This window comes from Temnothorax longispinosus, chromosome 7, assembly GCF_030848805.1.
Source record: "Temnothorax longispinosus isolate EJ_2023e chromosome 7, Tlon_JGU_v1, whole genome shotgun sequence".
NCBI classification, from domain to species: domain Eukaryota; kingdom Metazoa; phylum Arthropoda; class Insecta; order Hymenoptera; family Formicidae; genus Temnothorax; species Temnothorax longispinosus.
Window position 1 is genome coordinate 20,016,117 of NC_092364.1, and position 16,318 is coordinate 20,032,434.

The 16,318-nt window shown below is 45.9% G+C and overlaps 2 protein-coding genes across 2 annotated transcripts in view; one reads left to right on the top strand and one right to left on the bottom strand.

Annotated features, from left to right (window-relative positions):
• The window catches only part of LOC139816724 (neurotrimin), a 64,346-nt gene that overhangs the window by 43,219 nt on the left and 4,809 nt on the right, over positions 1 to 16,318 (bottom strand). The gene's annotated exons all lie outside the window — the stretch shown is intronic.
• The window catches only part of LOC139816717 (protein Wnt-4), a 38,221-nt gene that overhangs the window by 13,406 nt on the left and 8,497 nt on the right, over positions 1 to 16,318 (top strand). The gene's annotated exons all lie outside the window — the stretch shown is intronic.

Here is a 16,318-nt window from a genome sequence, read left to right on the forward strand (position 1 = left end):
AGAGGCATGTATAGAGGGGGACACGAAATGGAGAGCACTCTCGATTCGCCGGTGGCTCGATCTTCCCGGTCGATCTTTTGTCAGGAGCTAGTTTCTCGTAGAAAAAGGGGCACCACGATGGAGGCGGCGTATAAGAGGCGGAAGGTACACGGGACATAGAGAGAAGAGAAGAGAAGAGCAGCAGCAGCAGCATCGGCAGGGGCAGTCAGCGGGGGTGGGAAAAATGGCGAATCTCGCTAACAAGCTTTCGAGGAAACTTGTGGGGAAACAAGCTCGAGGCTGGTTTCGTAGCTCAAGTGTACTCGAGCGGAGAAAGCTGAGCGTGCACACGCGTATATTTTCTTTCTTTTTTTTATTTCTCTCTCTCTTTCTCCCTCCCTCTCTCTTTTTCCGCTTCTTTTCCGGGATCGTCGTCCCTTGCCCCCTTCTCAAGCGCCCTCGCCCTTTCTCTCTTTCTCTCGTTCTGTTTTGTGTAACACGCACGCTGGAGCGTGCTCGAGCGCTCCACCCTTTACACCGCGATGCTCACTCGAAAATCCAACCCTTTTTCAGCCGGGCCGACCAATCGGGCGCTCCCGCTCCCGTTGTATCCGCCAGTGCCTACGTCGCACTTTTTCGTTATTCGTCATTCGACCGGTTCAAAATTTCATTCGTTACCCTTTACGGTATGTCCTCACGCGAAACAGTTCTGTTCGGGGGCCACTTCCGGTGCACTCGCGCAGATGTTCTCTCAGAACGAGAAGATTCCGCTCTCTCCGCCGCCGAGTTCGGCCGCCACCCTTGGCTACCTATAAGCCGCCCCGTTGCTCTTATCCTCTCCTTCTCGTCTAGCCACAATATTCCCGCTGATATCACGGCGCTCTTTCAATTCCGACCGAATTTGCCGGAGTGCTGCCAGTTCTCGAGCGCCGCGTTGTCGTACACAATATCGCGTTCGCAGTTCTTAAGGGATCTAGATAAAAGAGTCACGGTCGGTCTCGCTCCGCGTGTACTTGGCACGAGACACTACCGTGTCTCTTGATCCACGAAATTTCTATATAACATATCCGTATTTGAATTTCAGATTTACCTCCTTTTTCCATTTAACTTTTCGCCTGCTTTGCATTATTATTTATTAAGAATACATAAAAACGCAAATGAGCGATAATTTCAGTATGGTATGTATTGAAAAATAATAATTAAATCTCCGAAACAAAGTATATCGGGAATGTCTAAACGCGACGGCTCAGCTCTCAACTCGACAAGAAATGTTCTCATTATGAGAGGGGAACAATGCGCATGCAGGTACGCGAGCGTAACGTAACGTTCTCCGGCCTTCTCCCCTCTGCACCCTTCGTCGGGCATTTTCAGTCCCGACTGTTGACTCGCACGAGAATCCCCGTAACGCTTTATTACTTATTTGGCCGGAAAGAGCCGGGCGAGAATGCGAAGAACGCGAGTTTTTCGCCGAAACGAACGAGAGGCCGACGCGCTTAACCATTGCACCCCGGTCGGTTTCGCGCGCGCGGCGGCCCGGTAGTGATGCAGCGCGTGCATATAGATGGGACCGGAACTAGGCGCGTAAACAAACAGACAAACAAGTCGCATTCAGCATCCCGCGGATTGTTCCGTGAATTTTGCAGCAGTCATATTCATTTCTGAGATTGGCTTCTTCCAGCTTAGCATGCGCTCGCTCGCTCCGCCGCGCCGCGCCGGCGGTGCCAGAAGAAGGGAGGAACGATTCCGTCTATCGGAGATGCGAAAGGGAGGCCGCCGAAATGAAACTCCGGAGCGAGAGAACGCGGAAAAACGGCGGAACAACGGGGCGGCCGCTAAAAGAGAGGAGAGATAGAACGAAAGTGAGCGTCCGGATCGATCGATTTCGTCTTGCCAGGAAAATTCGCGATCTCGCCGCAATTCGACATCTGCCTGTGTACAATCTCGCGGAAAAGCCGCACACCGATAAAATCTAGTCCCGGTCGCGCCAGTCCGCGAAATTGTGTCTATATTGTCGGGAGATCGATCGTATGAGCTCGTCTTATCTCGCGACGCTTGGATCTGGATAAGAAATTACAGATTCGCCCGAAAACGATACGCGATGCTAAGAAGACACAATATTAATAGAAACTGGGGGAAAAAGAACGACAGGACTTTGGCACGCGTATATCCTTGACTCGGCTATCTGATCTATCTCGTCGGGAAACTCTCGCGATCTCTCTCCGTTGTCCCGTTTGCAAATATTACGGAAGTTGTTTGCCGGGAAAATTTACGATCCCCCGCGGGGAGACGCCTATATACGATTCTCTCGAAAAATTTTTAAGCGGTATCGCACAATCGAACGGACAAAAGTGCCGCATTATCTCGCTGTTGCGTAAAACTTGTCGCGAGAAAAATTCAGATTAGACGCCTTTACGACTTCTCTCGGAATCCCGGCTCTGCCGTCCACATTTATCTCCGATATCTCCGGCCGTTGCCCCAAACACTTTTAATGAGGCCCCATTTATAAAGCTTTTATCATATCTCTCGTAATGCAATCTTAATTTCATTCCTCTGGTAATTGTCTGTGTTCTTTCGAATATTTTCTTTAAGTAGTTAGACAATTTCTCTCTCCGCGTGTTATCGCACATGAGACTGCCCGGTGAACGACCGGGGGAAGTTGAAAAAATATCGTTAGATAATAGGTGCTTTCCATTTACATCAAAACTCAGATAATTCTCACTTGTGACGTCGTTCCATCCTTTTTGGCAATTAATGAATAATAAAGACAGAATGACATCACAAGTGAGAATTATCTGAGTTTTGATGTAAATGGAAAGCAACTAATATAATATCGCGTTTTACAAGCCCGCTTCTCGTATCGTTGAATCTTACAAAAATTTAATAAAACTGAAAGGCAAAAGGGGGGGTCAATTATCCCGGTGCCCCGTTGTTGCATGCCACCTTAATTTGGTGGCGCGGCATCCCCCGCGCACGCTCCAGCGACAGCATCGGCGCACATTAAACCCAACGTTAAATCGCGGCTATTTTCGGAAGGTAAGCTTCCCCCTTTCTCCGTCTCCACCTTCGCGATGCGCTCCTCTTGGAACGCGCCGCGACGTTCCAACGCAGAAGGGGATCGCGCAGAAAGGTATCCGCGACATCTTATAAACACGAAATCAATTTTAATCCTCGCCAGACGGTCGCTCGCGCGTATTTATTTATAAGCTCCGAAACTCCTGCTTCCTGGTACGGACGTTTTCGAGGTTGCGCTGGATTCCGTTCTGTCCTTTATTTCCTTGAAAGGGGTGTCTATGAAGAATTAACCTTCCGCTTCTTCGCATTTTATTTAAAAAAATAAATCAGTATTATACATTTTCCTATATACACATCTTATATATATATAATAAATTCAAGAAAATTATTATTGCTTCGACAATTTTATGGACATCCTTTTGACGGACATATGCTCGCTTCTCCTTCCAGAAATTATCCAAATTCGTTCTTCTTTCTTTCTTTTCTCCCGTTTTCTTCCGCGGAGCGCGCGCGGGCGCCGGTCACTCGCGGCCGGCCGATCGTCTCGGCTGGAAAATTTAATTAAACTCACGTGCGGCTGTAAATTATCGCGCTATCGACAGGGATGTCAGGTGGAACCTGTCGCGCGACGAGGGCACGCGGGGCGCAGCGGGCCCCGAGGGGGCGGAGGGCGCGAACGGACGAGGTAAAGGGAGCGGCCAGGAATCGCGCCGCGGTGGTATAGTAATACATTTCGTGTTGTGGTCGCTGTTAGCACCGTTAAACTAGCCTTTACTGTTCCGCTTCGGGCCTTTGAACGTCGCCGACTACTCGGTCGCGGCCAGCAGCCGTGAGCAATAAAACGCGTTCACCATAAAATGCCGCGTCTCCACCGAGCACCGGAGCTGCGTGACCTCGACTGTTGCCCCCCCCCCCTCCCCCTCCTCCTTCTCTTCTCGTCACACAAAATACGTTGTTCTTACTCGTACACGAGCGAAGTCACGCTTGGTCTACGGCTTTCGTGCGACACGTTTAGTCGCGCGTGCAAAAAATAAAAGTCCCACTGATAAAATTATGACTCCGTCAACATATAGCCCAGATTTAGGACCGCGAACTTGCGGCCGCGCTGAATCCGAAGTTTCGTCTAGCACTCGCGTGACGAGTTCGCGTAAAAGCATTCTGGACTGACAATCGGATGGTCGCGACTCGATGTTAAATCTTGGACGACGGCGAAGATTCCTACGCGGTGTGAATGCTTTCTGAAGAATATGATCAAACGACGTACTGACGATGAAGGATGCAAGCTTTTTTGCACAATAAATAATTTTTGTCCCTATCTGAAGTACACTGTTTAAATTCATAATGTCAAATTATACACAATTTGAATCATTTTTAGCATTTCTATAGATCGCCACTGCTCCCACTCAATATGTCGTTAATTTAACTAAAATAATGGAGCTAAAATAATAAATTTCTGCATGCATGATAGTTAAAAATAATAAAATGTTATTTAACTTGAGGTATTGGTTTAAATTTCATCCTTTAATATTTAACAGTGTACAGAATTAGTTTGCAGTGTGTTATATACTCATTTTTATACAATATTCTCTCTCGCAAATTGTATCTGCAAATAATTTCAAAGATAGCTGTAATATTTAGAATTTTTATTTCCAATTTATTTCTCTTATATGAGCGAGATTTCTTAATGCGATTTGTGTCCTGGCTTTTTAATGACGGCGATTGATAATATCTATATATAAAAGTACTCTTTTTTTAAATGATCCAGATCAAGAGAGAGCGTTTCTCAAATAACCGCTACTTATCCGTTACGAGATCGATCAAGCGTAATCCAGCGAGCGATCGACCGATACGATAAGTCGTCGAGGAGCACGTGAAGGGCGATTGTTCAAAGGATACCGATAGTACTTGCGAAAGAATGGTCTACTGTCGCTCTGAATATACCCGGTTCCCCAGCGTATACGCCGCGATACATTATATTTCGAAGTTTGCTCGATATTTTTCACGTTCAAGATTCGCTCCTTCTATTTATATTCTTTTAATTTCCCGCGATAAAGAGTCGTGCTTGCGAGCACAAATTACACACCGCGGGCAGCAAATTCTTCGTTTTACTAGACACAGAAATTATATAATGCAGGAATCGATAGCCTGAATCTATTGTGTGTCGAAAGAGTGACTTGTGCACATAAAGTAGGCCGCTCGGTGCATACGCGATCACGAATTACGATATAAGAAATATGGACCGCCGCACACGGTATAACGTGGTGCAAATTCTGCGATTTTGCATGCGTTGTTTCCTTTTTCTTTTATATAGTATAAAAAATAAAAGTCTCTTATCGCGCTCGTGCGTCTGATTGCCGCTGCACGAAACGCAGCATACGACGAGAGCAATGCTGCGAAAAGAGTCATAGATAAAGCGTCGTAATTCGATTGACGCGGTTAAAGGGATAAAGCCTCGCCTGTATATGGAACGGGTGACGCTCGTTTTTCTCAGATTACGAGCCACCGCAGGGTAGAGGAACAAACTGGCTGCACACAGTGCTGCAACTTTGCTTTAAAAAAGAAGGAAAAGGGGGGAAAAGTAAAAAGGCGCGCGCGCGCGCGGTATAGACATCCGGCTGTGCATCCGTTCCTCGCGTCCTCCCCGGCTCGTCCGAGGCTGACCGTCAAAGATAACGTATACGGCGCGCTTCCGAAAAATCTCGTCTTTGAAGTGACGCGGCCAAAGCGCGACGAGGGCGCGTTTCGCCCAGAGACGATGCTGCCGTTTACGTTTAAGCGTCCCGCGAGGCGAGGATTTTTATTTCGAGAACGTATCTTTATCGCGTGTCTCGCGCCTTAGGTATAGAACACGAGCGACGATGCGCGTAACGATCAAGCAACGTCTCGGAATCAGCCGTTCCAGCCGTAGATTCAACGGCGGGTTCTTCCCGCGCTGAGAGAGAGACTTGTCGCGAATTTGTATTTTTCATTTTGACACCTCCTGATCTTGTCTTCAAAGTTGTCTTTCAAATTGTATTTTTCATTTTTACGTCTCTTGATCCTGTCCTTAAAATTAATTTAAATCAGTCACACTAGTTCCATTCCACGTAGCTTCTTTAAAGATAAAAATGCGATACAGACGTTCTAATTATCAAGTTATCGAACCTCAAGTTTTCCCTTCTCATTATTGAATTAAATGCGGTATAATTACCGTGTTTGCTTATTTCGTTCTCTCGCTCGTTTGCGAAGTAGCGGGGAATTACAACGCCACGATCTGACGACTCTGCGGGCCCACAGATTGGCCAGATTCTCGGGTCATGGAGCACGCGAGACAATGGCTTAATAAGCGGAAAATCCATACGCAAGAGGAGGGAACGGGCGGGCGAGGGGAGGAGGCCGGTTTAGAGGGTAAACACCGGGGTAATTGGGAGAAAGCATAAAGAATTTTCTGCTAAATTGAGCCGCTTCCGTTGAGATGGAATTTCTCCCGGTGGCTGCTGGCCCTCCCCGACGCGACGACGTAGCCGCGCAATGAAAGTTTTCCAATAAGAAACGAAAGAGCTAATCAGACTTTCTCATGTTGTACCAGCTCGAGGGGGGGCCCCTCTCAATGGACCGTGTACGCGTATCTATGTTTACGTCTCAGCCGAAAGTCTCTTTCTCTCACCGCGTTGCTTTACGTTCGTCGCGCACCCGCACTCTCGTTCTCCCCGTTTTTTAGCTCCAGATTTCCTGATTCGATCTCCGCCGCGCGTTCTTTCTTGCTGTCCTTTTTCCACTAATGTTCTGCAGCCCGAAAAAACAGATCGGAAAAATATCCCATATTAATTTCAATTATTCGTTTACGGCATGAAAAAAGAAAAATATTTTTTATCTTAAAAGTGCAAATTACGATCGCCCAGAGTTCGGCACTCTTATTCATTTCGCCAAAACTATTGTTGTACATATAAAGAGATAGAAATAGAAGATGAATGAAAGATACTTAGCTTGACGTAAAAAATTGGAGGTTCGCGTGCCGCGAACGACAAGCTATCACAAAGTATTTGTTGATAAATGATCGAATTTGTCAGAGGACTCGTATTTAGGGCACCTTGCGAATGGCATTGGCACACACGATATTTGTACGATCTAACGATGCGTGCTTGCGAAATGTCCTGCCGGCTAGCGGCAAAACACACGATAAATATCGCGATACACCTCGTACGCGTGATTTCGTAGCGCTATTCGTAGGACCATTCAATCTCGGAGGCCCTCTCCGCTTCGGGCCCCTTTGAACCTCGAGTCGTCGCACGTGTTACGTGATTTACGATATTATATTATTCCGCTTTACGTTTACATTTTATTCGAGTAATACGACGAGGATTTATATCGAGCGCGGCTGTTACCCGCCAAAAGTTATCTTCCCGCACGTCCGCGATTATTCTCAGCGTACTTGTGCGTCGCGCTTTGATCCCGTCCGGCGGACAAACAAAAAACTGCACGTCGAAGGTACGACGCGACGTGGCCCCCGCGATTTCGTGCTCGCGAGAACGCGCGGAGATTACCGCGAGCGTCTTCCAGCAATCCGAACAATTCCGGTAACCGGAGTGATATGGAATATTCATGAGCGAGCCGCAAAAAACCTCCTCGCCATGCGGACTTTCACAAGTGAAAACAAATCTAGACTTCATATGTTGAGCATTACGGTGTGCGAGAGAAACTTTATTCCGCAACATTCAACAACGGAGATTTGTTTTTATTTTTAATCAGTATTTATTGATGAACGATATGGATTTAGAAGTTAAATGGCTGAAGCGATTCATCCGCGCGCGATCTCTCGATATTGTCGCTTACGATTTCCCACGCGAACCTGGACGTCTCCGATAGACGGGCTCGACTTCTCAGTTTATCGTACACGCGGCCTGTGTAAGTCCCATAAGCCAATAATGGGTACCGACGAAATGGTTTCGAAGATTTGAGGAACGCGGCGAGAGACCGCGACCGCGGCACAAAGCGCGCCGCCACAGGCGAGCCCTGCCTGCGAGGCCTGCGAGATAATTGTCTTCTTAGCGAAGGCATACACGCGCATATACCGCGAGCAAAGAGAGAGAGAGAGTGAGTGAGTGAGAGAGAAAGAGAGAGGGGAGGGGACGGGTGGGGTGGAGAGGCATGAATGGTGGTCTCACATACGCGGGGCGACGCACACGCGGGACAAAATAAATACTGTGTCGGCCGCTGTATACGTTGTGTCTCACGTCGGAGCCGTGTGTACACGGCGGGTCGAGAGTGCCAAAGCCATCCACTCGATCTTTCACCTCTCGTTTCGGAGAGGCGAAGCGATCTCGATGGAAATTTTTCATTTGTGCCAAAAAAGGCGCCGTTTCATTTGCGAAGGGAAAAGAGCACGCGATAATTCCTCCTTCGATGTTAACGTCGTTCCTGAATGATAATACGATTATCTACCGCGCCCTATATTCACAGACAAAGCACATAATAATCTATATGATTTAATGACAATGATTTACTCTCTCATCAATTGAATTTGTTTAGCTACGGTGACGAATAATCTTCGAGTTTCAAGTTGGAAATAAAGAACTTTTTAAGAATTAAGTCCCTTGCACAATGCCAGCCAACGGGTAATAGGAACAAGAAATAACAAAAAAATCGTTAATTACAACCTAAAAAATTCGAATGCTATGATTGGTTGGCAACAGGCAGGCACAGAATTTCCAACGTGACGGAAACTCTGTGTCTATTGCCTGTGTCACTGTTTACTCTGTATTTATACATGATTTCTGTTCCCTGTTCCTATTGCCTATTGCCTAGCATTGCAGGGGGCTTTAAAAATGCGATTACATAAAAAAATTCGTGATTTAAATTCGAAAAGACTTTCTCAAAATTTAAATCAAGCGTTTTATTTTTGGTTTTAATTATCATAAACATCACGCCATCTGAAACGAATTGTTCTCCAATTTGTAGCAACAAATCCATTCGTCGTTCCTTCGCGCGCGATAGTATCGAAACATCCCTCTCCTACTCTCCTCTCCGCGCTATCAACTCCTTTTCTTCTTCATGTCACTCGGGCCGATGTTCCTTTTTTCCTCGTCTCTCGCCGCTCCTCATTTCGCGTTCCCCGTCTGTCGCGGCGAGTGGGCGGCGAGCGGCAATTAGCATACTCGCGTGATCAAAGCGGTAGAGGACGCGCGACAAGAATTAACGACCACCAACAAGACGACGACTCTCTTTCCTCGCGCGCACGCGATGAATCGCGGCGCGGCACCCACGCGCCCGATGATCCGCGCGCGTCCACGCGCGAATATACCGGTGGTTACATATCGCCCCGTGACTGCTGCTGACGCAATCGTTGAGTTCGACGTGCCGACGTCGTCGCGCGTAGATCAGAAATAGCCGACGTACGCGCGAGATGAGCGGTAAAATCGTACGCACCGTACGCACGGACGGAAACGCTCCGGCTCTTCGATCATCGCGAGGAAAAACGTGAGATTAAGATTCTCGAGAGAAAAATATCGAAACTTTTGGAGATGGTCCGCCAAAAGAATTTCTGCAAATACAGTGATGCAAATGAGATACACAGATCGAGATTGAAAAGCAAAATTATCCAAAAAATTACCGCGAATATCAGAAATGTTACTGTATATGTTACTATTAACAAATCTTCTGAAGTTTATAATTTGGATTGAATTGTTAATTAAATGTTACATAAAATTAACTCACGTGCACAGTTAATCGACTCTTTGACTCTCAAAGCCCACTTTTTCTTTATTACTTGTTAATTTCAATATCGAGAGTCTTCAGTTAATCATATTAAAAGTATTACCATCAATAATTAAATGGTATATTAATAGATAATTTATACAAATCGAAGTTGGATAAAGGATCGGTATTTATAACATGGTATAAATTTATAGAGCGATAAGGATTGACATATTAAGAGGGTGGTGCGCAATTGGAGAATTTATATCTATCGAATTGATACGGCGAATACTTATAGAGATGTACTCGGGTACTCGACTATTTCCGTCCATAGCTGGAGAGAGATACACAGAGATGGGATATTTATGGAGGATTGCCGACATTTTCTTCTTCTTTGCTTTGAAATGAAGGCCTCCATGCAAAGCGCTTTACGAGAATGCTTTGATTTATTTTCAGTCGCCTGCAGCGTCTATCATACGGACTCTGCAGATCAAGCGTGCGTGGCGCCTCGTCACGCGTGACTATATACTCCGGTTTCCCATGCGTTAATTACTCGCTCACAGCGCTCGTTACAGCGTTTTCCTCGCCTTCAACCGTTCGTCTTCCTTTTGTCAGGCAGCGCGCGACGACGTATACGTTTTCGCGACGTCAAGTCGTATCTCTTCTTAAGAGTTAGCTTTCCATTGGTCATAATTGAGGGAAAGGAGATATCCCTAAAATTATTTGTTACTTTTAATTTGTGACTTGTGCTTGTCGTTAGACACGTTAAATGTCCACAAAAGCGACGGTACGCTTTATTTTTCGCACCGACGACCAATGTCGGGCTTTGCAGCCGTGATTCTTCTCACCGATGAATGCGACTTCGAATGACGAGTTCAACGATCGGTCATATAATGACGCGCGCGTCACGTAACATATCCCATTAACTTTCGACAATACGGCCGTAGTCGGAAAACGCGGGTATCTCCCACTTCCCTTCCGTTTTCTCCCCCTCACCGATCGCGCCCGAGCATCCTGAAATGCAAATCGCATGTGGCGCGGCGCAATATGCTAATGCAACCATCGTGGTATCCGACAACATTTGTCTAACCGAGCGTTAAGATCCTGCCGGGGCACTTCGCCGCGGCTCCTTGTTTCACGCGTGAACGACCCTTAACCCGGCGCAACGAAAGCCTGAACCAACATGGGGGAGGGCTGTTTTCGCACTACGGCTATGAGGATATCCGTATTGGGTCGAAAAACGTAAGCCAGATTGATGTACCGCGCGCGCGAGAGAGATTTATCGAAACGATATTTATCGGTGACGACGTCTGACGGATTTTTCAATAAATAATGTAGCGAACGGCGACGTAAAGTGTACTTTATTCGCTGTCCAGGTACCAGGCATTTGCCCTTTTTTGCTCTTCTATATACCTAGATTTTCTGAAAATTGACTGTCCCAAAAAAATTTCTTAAATTTCGTTCAGTCGTGAAGTGATCTTAATATTATGAGACGCAAAATTTCAAATACCTCTATCTCTCTTTTTCTATGTATTTTATTTATATGTTCACAGTGTTAAATTCTTAATGTCAATAAGTTATGCTCAATTTTAGTTATTTTTAACCATTTTTGTAGGTGCTCCTATTCAATATATTAAAATTTAACGAAACCAATGAAGTTAAAATAATATTGTTTTGTGTTAAAATAATGAATTTCGATACACACATGGTAGTAAAAAATAACAAAATGTTATTTAACTCAAGGTAGTGGTTTAAATTTCATCCCTTAATTAATATTTAACAGTGCAAGAGATTGGGAATGTCGATTAGTACCTATATCTCGAGTATATCTCGGGGGATTAAACCCGAAAGCTTAAAACTACGATGTATGAAAAAATATACGTCCCATATTTTAAGCCTCCGTACATGTCCGAAGCTCATCAAGAACAGGGACCGTTGCCAACGTTTCCTCGTCACGAACTTCGAGGCAGTTTGCCTGGCGGAAGCAATCTCTTACTGACACACTGCACGCTCGCACATTTGTTTACGCGAATCAAGACGCGAAAGGAACGGCGGATAAATAACGAGCACTTTTGCAGAATGAATGTCCTCGTGTTGCTGCAGTGTCTTTCGTGATTGATTCAGAACGATTAGCGCCAACTGATCGTGGAGATTTCAACTTCTATCGCGAGGTAATCACGTTATTACCACAATAACGATGAATTTCACGAACGTCTAAGTTTAAAATATTAATTATATTTTATCATCGTGAAAATAAATAATGTACTTGCGAGAGAAAAAAGAAGACATATAGGTATAAAAGAAAATTGATATATAATTATCACGGTACCGAAAACGTTGAAAAAACGTTCTCTGCACGCGCAGCCACAACATTTGTACTCTAACCACCCTAATTAGCGCCCCCCTAGCGTTACGCCCCGGGGGGTGCCATGGGTCCGTCTCCTTCTGTCGACCCCCCGTTCCAGCCAGCTATATAACGCACTTTCCCAACGATCCAACGGAGGTCAAGTCAATCCGTTGACGCGATCGAAAAATTACTGCGGGCAAATATCCCCGAGCGAATATACACACGTACACGCCGCCGTTCCCCCTCGCCGGTTGCCATTACGCAACGAGGGTAGAGAGATCGAGGAGTGCGTAACGTGCGGCGGCGGTAGTGCAACGAGGGACTCTCCTTTCGGTAATCGATACTAATTAGAATGAGGCGAAGTTTCGGACCGTGTGCCGGCGCTCGTGCTTCAACGGTACGCCAACGTTTCACCCCGATGGGTTATCCCCCGCGCGTCGTCCCCCTCCCCCTCATCCACCCCGTCCGCTCTCTTCCGGGGAGGGGGTTAATATCGACGAGACGTACCTAACGTATTGTAGGCTTTCGTAGAATTTATCCGGCCATTATATCGGCGGCCGTGAGTGAGTGTTCTCGACATAAATGGGCCCTATCACTGTCACACGAACAAAGCCGCGGCCCCGACGTGGTTATGACGGCAACGCGATACCCGCTTTCGAGAGTAATAATATAATAATCGCGGTTGTTTCGCCGTCGTCGTTGAACCACGCGGGATCGTCTCTCCTACCCGTCTCGTTCTTGTCTCTAAGTTCCCTTTCCGCTCTCCGGACGTGAATAGGAACGCGGGAGAAAAGCCGCCCCGACCGACGCGACGGTTCTCCTCCGGCGCGCGCGGCCGGATACATCAGGCGAACCTGAATATGGATTCCATTCTTTCATATCGGCGCTTTGTGCAATTATTCTGCTCCCACCCTCTCCCTTCTGTTGCTCTTTTATCGCCCCCCTGCCACCCCCTCGTCTTCTTTGTACGCGCGTTTCTCCTCTCCTCAGTGAGGTCCGTCTCCATGCACTTGGAGTAATTTTTTTGTGTATATTTTGATGCACATACAGGTTTTCTACCAAAACAGTCCTTCGGTTGACGGATCTATGATTTAAAAAAGCCGTTCCGCGTGTGCTTCTTCAAGAATAACACAGTTTCAGTGATATATGGACTCCGTTTGTTTAAATGAATTTTTTAAAGTTTTAAAATGTTTTGTTTATTTAAAGGATTACGGGGTAAAGATAAAAAAAAATGCTAAAAATGTATTAATGAGTGTGAGCATATTAAAAATCCTCTAAAACATCCCTATATCGGAGAAAATCTATTTTTCAGTCAACGTGAGCGAATCCACGCACGTAGGGACAAAAGATTGCAAGCAGAAAGCGATGGTCTCCCCATCGTTTTTTTTCCCCGGCCGTTACGTCCTTGACCGCTTTAACCGATCGCCCGATATCGATTGCGCCCACCGCAAAACTAGACCGGTTGTCCGAACAATCAACCCGTTTCCGCTAACGACGCTTTTGGTTACTGTCGCTCGTCTTGATTGTCTCGGAATGGCATTTCCGAGAATTGAAGAGAAACGGTGCTATCAAAACGAGATAAAATCGAAGACAGATCTATAGATAGACTCATAGATTGAAAGGGCAAGGAGTTAAAACTGATGGCACTATCCAACAACGCTCGGTCTTATATTTAAAAATGCATGAAAAAGACAATTGCGAAAGATATTTCTGTTTTCAGATTTTATTTTCATTTGTCTCCTCGATGTTCGGGCATGTTTAAGACAGTGCGGGGACCACTCCTCGGCGCTTTTAGGATATCGATACCGAGTGTTTCCCTTCGCGAAATAGAGGGTGTATATTTCGCTTTACTTTGACGGACCGCAATATCGGACGACTGTTTCGATCGGGATGCCACCCGGGAAGAAAATCTCGACTGTTTGACGAGAGGCTCATCCTCGTTGCAAACACCGTTTCTCGCGATGCGACCGCAAGGAACGGTGGCGGTGGCGTGTTCCGGCTCATCATCGGGATCGAACGCGTCTGTTAGGAATGTTTCGATCTTGCCTCGCGTAAGCGGCGGTAATCCCGGTTACGGGGAGAGAGAGAGAGAGAGTCAGCGACATTTCACGAGTATACACAAGATAACACCGAAACGACGAAAAGGTGGGGTTGACTAGACTCGCGGCCGTTGAGTATCAGTAAAACGCGCTCTCGGAAGGGCCGTAAACCGTACCCAAACAAACCTGAAATAGCTGGCCCGACTCCGACGGTGCCTTGACGAGTCTTGCTGACTGCTGATGCCGGCACCGTCTGTATTCTCGGCCGCAAATAAATAATAAACGTTACACGCACCGTCGCCGGTTCCCTATGAAAGCTGCACCCCTGGACGAACTATCATCGGCTCCTTTACGACTGACGGATGCTTCGGAAAACGGCTAACGGATGAGAACGAAAGTAACCGGTTGGTGGATAAAGTGGTTACAACGTCTCTTCCGTGATCTTTTCTAAATGCTTATTCCCGACGGTGGAGGTCCGCCTTGTAATTCATGATTACATACTAAAACGCTCGGGTTGACTATTTTTATTTAAAAATATGTAATTTAACAAAAAAACGTGTTCTACCAAAAAGTATTCGAAAAGTATTCGACCGCGAAGTGGGTGAAAAAAATTATGATACGCTATACAAGATTGTACACGATTACATTTTCAGTTATTGCGCGTATCGATGACGTTGATTATCATTCCAAGTAGCGAGTGTGCTTCAGTCACTTTTCGAACGACCCTCGCTCTCTCATCGATACACCATGACCACCGTCTCCTTCCCGTTGGTGCCCCAAGGGCAGCTGGGAGTGCTTCCGAGCCCTAAAAGCCACACCCTCGATTCTCATTAAGATTTACCGTGTAAACGAGCGTTGCCCATGTCCGGACGGTGCTACTAATCGAACCCCTCGAGCCGAAAAGAATTGAAAACAATGCAGAGCCGATGCTTTTAGGAGAACGAGAACGCGCTAGGCGTTTAAAGGCATCGAGAGGCAAGGAAACCGGAGGCAGTTGTCTGGGCGATTTACATTTAACGAAATTGCTGGTAAGTGCCGGCACAGTAATCGGCAAATTAATCCGACCGCGGATCAACGATCACACGTTACTATTATATGCTGACCAAGATCAACAACTTTAGCATATAATTTGATATGTGAGACGTTGCAAAAATGTGCCCGAGCAAAACTGATAAAATTTAAACCAATATCTTGAGTTAAATAACATTTTATTGTTTTTAACTGCCATATGTGTCGAAATTTATTATGTTAAAACAAAAAAGTATTATTTTATTAGTTCAGTTAAATTAACATTGTTTTAATTAACGACATATTGAACGGAAACAGTGGCGATTTACAAGAATGGTTAAAAATCACTCAAATTGGGTATAATTTGAGTCATTTATTACTACAAATTTAATAGTGTATGATCTTGTTATCTGTTCTCGTCGAAATTAATTCGTAAGGAATACCCCATAATTTCAAACGCCTGCATCTAACACGAAAATTATTATGACGTCGATATTTTACAGGAAACATAAATTTCACGCGCGTACGTAAGAATTAAGATTGGGAAACAGCTTCGTAATTTCAATAATATGATTCGATAGATAGATATCTTATTGTCGTCTTGATCGAATCAGCAAAGAATTGTCATTTACACTAAAATATTCAGAAACCAAGAAAATGCGGATTTAATCAGTACGGTTCCTCGATTAATTAGCAAGGAATAAAAACAACGGGGGTTTTCGAGTTACAAATTGGAGTAAGATCGTCGACGGTTTTAGAGAGTTTAGGCAGCGAGCAGCCTAACTCACTTGCTTGGCTTTCCTCCTGACTTCGTTCACGACGAGGCTACACGGCTTCTCTCGTCCTCCCCGTATATCCTGTGTTCCCCACCCGTTCCCCTTAGTCCGCGTTTCACCCTCTCTCGGGCCCCCGGTCGTCCTCTCCCCCTCTATAATTTTCACCCGAATACCTGCTCTAATTATAGGTGTTTCGTCACGGCGGAGAGAGTATTCTCTCGTATAGTGTCGGTAGCTCGTGCGGTTCCCGCCGCTGTGTATCGTTGTGAGGCATTTCATCGTAAGATGATCCATAGTTGTCGGCCACCGCGTTCTCTCGATAGCGTACGTTCTCCGCGCCGACTCGCCTTGGATTCGACGGTGGACTCGTGGCGATCAAAAGGCGACGGTTAGAGCTAGCGCACGAACATTGCCGTAGCGTCTTACGCCTTACGTGAGAATCTTGCGTTACGCACAAAGAAGAACGTAACGTAATTATAGTCTTA